General features: G+C 48.3%; 1 non-coding gene across 1 annotated transcript; it reads left to right on the forward strand.

Moving 5' to 3' along the window:
- Positions 1-2,024: 2,024 nt before the first annotated feature.
- On the forward strand, positions 2,025-2,097 carry TRNAR-CCG (transfer RNA arginine (anticodon CCG)). Its single transcript has one exon. It is a non-coding gene; the product is annotated as a tRNA-Arg (tRNA).
- Positions 2,098-6,779: the final 4,682 nt, after the last annotated feature.

Below are 6,779 nucleotides of genomic sequence, written 5' to 3' on the forward strand. Positions count from 1 at the left end.
GCAGGGCTATAGTCTGTCCCCAACCTGCCCCCCCCCCCATCACCCCTTCAGACTAAAGCTCTGACTTGAAACCAGGTTTCTGTTTTGGCGGAAAGCAGCATTCCCCTGCCTACCTGAGGACTAATGGGTACGTCATGGCCAAAAAAAAGCTGGAAATTTGTGCAGCCATGTGACTTACCAAATTGGGATCAGACAGAAAGAAAGATACTATAGATGTAAATACTATTATGTAGGAATGTTTTCCCTTTTTTTTTTTCCTCTTTTCGTTCCTCCTTTTCCCCCTCTGTAGAGTGTAAACACCAAGGCCCTGCAAATACGTTGATTTCTAATTATGGATGGGGGATGGGAAATTTGTTAACGAGGCAAAGGAGGAGAAAGGAAGAGAGACAGAAGTTAGGGTCCAGTAGATTTAGAGAGAACGTGTGAAGAATTTTTTCAGGGAGGTTTGTGGCAAATGGGCCCAACTATTACTTCGGCGTATGAAAACGAAGGATGCATTCATTCTTCTCGGTCTATGCGGCCTTCCCCAGGGCTCGGCCAGCTTTCCCTGATCATGACTAGCCCACTCGGAAGCCCATCGACACAAAGAGCACCTTAACTTGCGCAAAGCGTCCATACGATGTTCTTAGTAACTGAAGCAGTTCAGTTGGCAGAGCACCGGACTGGTTTGGAGTTCTGCGGTTAGATCTTGAGAGTCGCGGAAATTATTTTCTTGTGGCCCTGCTCCCAGAGTAACTGACTGAGGGCCCCCACCCCTTGCGGAAATACATATTTTAGAGTGACAATGCTTGGTGAACAGGAACTATAACTCTTTCACACCATGGGGTTCAGGGCCTTACCCCCAAATGAGGCATCCTGGCACGCTGGGCATCTTCAGCTGAAGGAGTTTGAGGAAATGGCAGAAGCAGGAAGGTCACTCTGACCCCCACCCTCCAAACAGGTAAAGACGCCATCAAGTGAGAGGCGCCTTCTCTGTGCTGAGAGGAGCGCCCTCACCTGAGGACACAGAGGGACTCAGGAAGGAGCCGAACAAGAGGGCCTGGCTCAGTTTCCCCAACTTGCCACTCTGACCTCCTGCCTTCTGCCTGTCCTACTCCCACCCCACCGCGCCCCCTTTTCGTCGAACCCGGCATAGAAACACCCAGGTTTCGCGGTTTCTTCCTCTCCCTGTGAAGGCTCCCAGGTGACCCCAAACTGACACGAAAGACATGTGTGTCCCTCCTGTCCACCTACTGGTCCGTTCCGTGTCCAGACTGAGGCCCGAAGGGGGTCACGTTTTCGTCCCCTCACCCCCTTCCTGAAATGAACGGGGTGTGGTGTCTGCGTTTCTACAGCGCCGTGTGCTAGTGACAGCGAGGGGCCCGAGCCCCCTCGGGCCATCCCCCCCCCCCCGCCCCACCTCCGCCCCGCCGCGCACCTGCCGCGGGTCGCGTCCCCAGGTCCGGCCCCCACAGTGGGCGCGCCGAAGATGGTGACTGAAGGCCTGGGCGACCAGGGGCACCGCGCCCACCTGCAGGGGAGACGCGGCGGAGAAACCGGAGACCCGGGAGACGCCGGAGGGAGACCCTCCCCCCCTTCCCTCCCGGTGACCGCGAGCTTCCTCCCGAGCCCTGACCGTGGATGAGGCCGCAGACGGAGCGGGGACATCGCGCGTCCGGGACCAGCCACACGCGCCAGTCCCCCAGGCCCGCTCCTTTCTCCGGAGCGCGCGGAAACCCAGCGGCCGGCCTTCCTGGGGGCCCCCAGGCCGCGCCCCGGGCGGGTCCCGGCAGGTGACGGCCGCACCCGTCTGCGCCATCAAGCCGCCCGCATCCCCGCGGTCCCCGCGGTCAGGTGTGAGCCCTGCGGTCGTACGCTGCCCCCCCCCCCCCCCCCCCGGGGCCCCGGGGGCGGGGGTGGCCCCGGGGGGGTTCCCCCCCCCCCCCCCCCCCCCGCAGCATCCTCAGAGCTCCCGTCCGCAAGGACCCCTCCCCACCGCGCCACTTACTCTTTGTGTCGAACGTGGCGGGGGCGACCTGTCAGCTGGCCGCGTGGCCTAATGGATAAGGCGTCTGATTCCGGATCAGAAGATTGAGGGTTCGAGTCCCTTCGTGGTCGCTGTTTTCCTCCGCGGGTGATGCTTCAAGCCCGGCGGGCAGACTTTTCCTCCTCATTTAACCGGCGGGGGGTCCGCGGGGTGACAGGGCAGTGTCCTCTGGGGTGACAGTTGCAGATGTTTGCTGGGTGACAGGTGCCTCAGAAAGAACCGGGCGGAGGCAGCAGGTGGGTCCTCGGAGCTTTCTTTCCAGTAGACCCGACACGTGGCATCAGGTGAACAGAAACACAGTGACCACAACTACTTGCAAGCCCTGGGAAGGGATGAGCGTCAGGCTGAGATCAAGAGTAGGGACGGGGCTTCCTCAGGCGGGATGTTCCTGGAGGGACCTGGTCTTCCCCAAGCTGACATTACTGGACATTTTTGTTGGGGGAGGAGGAGGGGTTCACCAAAGTATCAATGAAAAGGGGTAAGGTTGAGTTGCATTTCTGGGAACAAGATCTCTGACTAGGGTTCCCTATGACCGTGGCTCCAAACGTGGTTTGAAATCGGGGTTCTCCAGATTGTCATTAGCTGCCAGGCACATAGCTCCACCATCTCCCAAACAATGATCTCAGAGAGAAGCCACCAAAGGCTTTTATCCCAGACCCAACTGTCCTCCAGATCAACTCCTGTTAGTGTAGCCGAGATGGCTTCAGTTTCAACAGGTGAACAAATGCCGTAAATCGGTCTGAACAGCCCGGAGTTTCCTCAAAACACTTAAAAACAGAAGCATTAAAAATATGACCCAGCAATTCCAGTCCTGGGTATATATCCAGGAGGAGTGAACGCAGGGTGTCAAAGAGATGTTTGCACTATTCACAACAGCCAGGAGGTGAAAGAAACCCAAGTGTCCTTGGAAGGATAAATGAATAAACAAAATGTGATACTTACAATGGAGTATCACCTAGTCTTAGGAAGGCAATCCTGTCACAGGCTAGACATACATCAACCTTGAGGATGCTTTGTTAAGCGAAATAAGCTAGTCACCAAAAAAGACAAATGTCGTATCATTCCACTTACATAAAGTATTTAAAATAGTCAAATTCAGGGGGCACCTGGGTGGCTTAGTCGATTGAGCGTCTGACTCTTGATTTTGGCTCAGGTCATGAGATTGGTGAGTTTGAGCCCCAGGTTGGGCTCAGCGCTGACAGCATGGAGCCTGCTTGGGATTCTCTCTCTCTGCCTCTTTATTTGTCTGCCCCTCCTATGCTCTCTCTCTCTCTCTCTCAAAATAAATAAATAGGGGCGCCTGGGTGGCGCAGTCGGTTAAGCGTCTGACTTCAGCCAGGTCACGATCTCGCGGTCCGTGAGTTCGAGCCCCGCGTCAGGCTCTGGGCTGATGGCTCAGAGCCTGGAGCCTGTTTCCGATTCTGTGTCTCCCTCTCTCTCTGCCCCTCCCCCGTTCATGCTCTGTCTCTCTCTGTCCCAAAAATAAAATAAATAAATAAACGTAAAAAAATAAATAAGATAGTCAAATTCATAGAAACAGAAAATAGAATGGCAGTTACCATTCTGGGGGGGGGGGGAAGAGGAGTTGTTTAATGGTTGTAGAGTTTCAATTATGCAAGACAAAAAGAGTTCCGGTGATCTGTTCCACAACAATATGGGTATACTTAACTCTACTGAACAGCAGTAACAGTTAAGATGGTAAATTTTATGGGCTTTAAATTCACAATTGAAAAAATAATGGGTGCCTGGGTGGCTCAGTAGGTTAAGTGTGGGACTTTGGCTCACGGTTCATGAGTTTGAGCCCTGCGTTGGGCTATGTGCTGAGAGCTCAGAGCCTGGGGCCTGCTTTGGATTTTGTGTCTCCCTCTCTCTCTGCTCCTCCCCACTCGCATTCTCTCTCTCAAAAATAAATAAACATTAACATATATACATATGTAAATATTCATCCTAAAAAAATCATTTGGCCATAAACCTAGAGGTTTGATCCTGGACTTTCAGTTCTTTTTTTTTTTTTTTTTTTAATGTTTATTTTTGAGAGAGAGGCGAGGTGGGGGGTGAAACACAAGCGGGGTGGGGCAGAGCAGGGAAGGCGCAAACTGTGAGATCATGACCTGAGCCGAAGTCGGACGCTCAACCGACTGAGCCACCTAGGTGCCCCTAGACTCTCAGTTCTTTTTTAATTAATATTTTTATTTTAATTGCAGCATAGTTAACATGTAGTGTTACATTAGTTTCAGGTCTACAGCTTAGTGATTCAACAATTCTATATATACTCAGTGCTCATCATAAGTGTACTCTTGATCACCATCACCCACGTCCCCTCTGGTAACCATCAGTTTGTTCTCTATATTAAGAGTCTGTTTCTTGGTTTCTCTCTCTCTCTCCCTCTTTTTTGCCTTTGTTCATTTGTTTTATTTCTTAAATTCCACATATGAGTAAAATCACATGCTATTTTTCACTTAGTGTAATACATTGTAGCTCCATCCAGGTCCTTGCAAATGGCAAGATTTCATTGTTTTTGATGGCTGAGTAATATTCCATTGTACATACATATGACATATCCTCTATCCATTCATCTATCAGCAGACGCTTGGGCTGCTTCCATACTTTGGCTATAATAATGCTGCAACAAATATAGGGGTGCAAATATCCCTTTGATTTAGGGGTTTTGTATTTTTTTGGTAGATACCCAGTAGTGTGATTACTGGATCCTAGGGTAGTTCTATTTCTAACTTTTTGAGGAACCTCCATACTGTTTTCCAGAGTGGCTGCACCAGCTTTCATTCCCACCAACAATGCAAAAGAGATCCTGTTTCTCCACATCCTCGCCAACATCTGTTGTTGCCTGAGTTGTTAATGTCAGCCATTCTGATAGGCATAAGGTGGTGTTTCATTGTGGCTTTGATTTGTATTTCCCTGATGATGAGTGGTGTTGAGCATCTTTTCATGTGTCTGTTAGCCATCTGGATGTCTCTGGAGAAGTGTCTGTTCATGTCTTCTGCCCATTTCTTACTTGGATTATTTGGTTTTTAGTCTGGATTCTCAATCCCGTTCCATTGGTCTGTATGTCTGTCCCTATGCCAGTACCACATACTGGTAATGTATTGGTTGCCTTAGCCTTTACTGAGTCTTGAAATCAGGAAGTGTGAGTCCTCCACCTTTGTTCTTCTTTTTCAAGATTGCTTCAGCAATTCACGTTGAAATTTAATATGAATTTGAGGAATAGCTTTCTCTTTTCTGTAAAAAAAAAAAAGCTGTTGGAATTTTGATAGAGATTATATTGATCTGTAGATCACTTTGGGTAGTATTAACATCTTAACAATATTGTCTTCCTATTTAGGAACACAGGACATCCTCTTTGGATCCTAATTTCAGGAATGTTTTATAGAATTCAATGTGCATATCTTTCACCTCCTTGGTTGAATTCATTCCCAGGTATTTTATTCTTTAATGCTATTATAACTGGGATTGCTTTCTTAGTTTTCTTTATGGAATCCTGTTCAATGCTAGTGTACAGAAACAGAACTGATTTTTGTGTGTTGATCTTGTACTCTTCAACTTTTCTGAGTTCACTTATTACCTCCTGTTGATTCTTTGTGATCATGTCACCTGTGAATAGAGGCAGTATTATTTTTTCCTTTCCAGTTTGGACACCTTAGATTGATTTTTCTTGTCTAATTGCTCTGGCTAGAACATTCAGTACAATGTTGGATAGCATAGTGTTGAGGAAGGCATCCTTGTCTCATCCCTGATCTTAGGGAGAATGCTTTTTCAGTCTTTCAACATTGAGGATGATGTTCACAGTGGGTTTTTTATAGATGCCCTTTATCATATTGAGGAAGAGCATGCCGTTTGAAGTGGTGAACCAATCTCTTTCTCATCTCATGTTCCATGAAAGGGGGATGTCCATAATAAAATTGGGTGAAATGGAGTTAAAATAGGAGTACTGTCCCATTTCAATAAATTCCACATCAAGTTTATTTAAAAAATTGAATGATCCCAGCACAAAGGATTTAGCTGAATTCTCTACTAAAGAAGTCTGGCCTAGGGGCACCTGGGTGGCTCAGTCGTTTCAGCATCCCAATTCTTGATTTCGGCTCAGGTCATGATCTCTCAGCTCATGAATTCAAGCCCCATGTCAGGCTCTGCACTGATGGTGTGGAGCCTGCTTGGGATTCTGTCTCTGTCCCTCGCTCTCTGCCTGTCCCTGGTTTGCACTCTCACCCTCAAAATAAATAAACTAGAAGGAAGGGAGGAAGGGAAGAAGGGAGGAAGGGAAGGAGGGAAAGAAAGAAGGAAGGAAGGAAGGAACAAAGAAACAAAGAAAGAAAGCAAGAAAAAGAGAAAGAGAAAGAAAGAAATCTGGCCTAATGACCCAGAGAGAGATCAAGTTTGGACACTTGTACTGTGGTTTTCCCAGGAGTCTTCCACTGCCTGAGCTCGCCTACTTTGTTTACGCTCACTCAACAACCACGTGGCTTTGCCCAAGTCCACTGGATTAATTTACAGGCAAGTTGCTCTGTGTAAAGACCCAAGGAAATATAGAGAACTGATCTGGGGTTGAATGCTGGGAACACTGATGGCCTCCAGAGAGAATGACTACTATTTCTTTCAAAATCCATGGGTTGTTCTAAAGCCCTGTCCACCCCAATTCATAGTTTTTCTAAATTTTCATTCTGCCAAGAGGTCTATTCTTTTTTTTTTTTTTTAAACGTTTGTTTATTTTTGGGACAGAGAGAGACAGAGCATGAAC

This window comes from Herpailurus yagouaroundi, unplaced genomic scaffold, assembly GCF_014898765.1.
Source record: "Herpailurus yagouaroundi ecotype Mexico unplaced genomic scaffold, PumYag 219, whole genome shotgun sequence".
NCBI classification, from domain to species: Eukaryota; Metazoa; Chordata; class Mammalia; order Carnivora; family Felidae; genus Herpailurus; species Herpailurus yagouaroundi.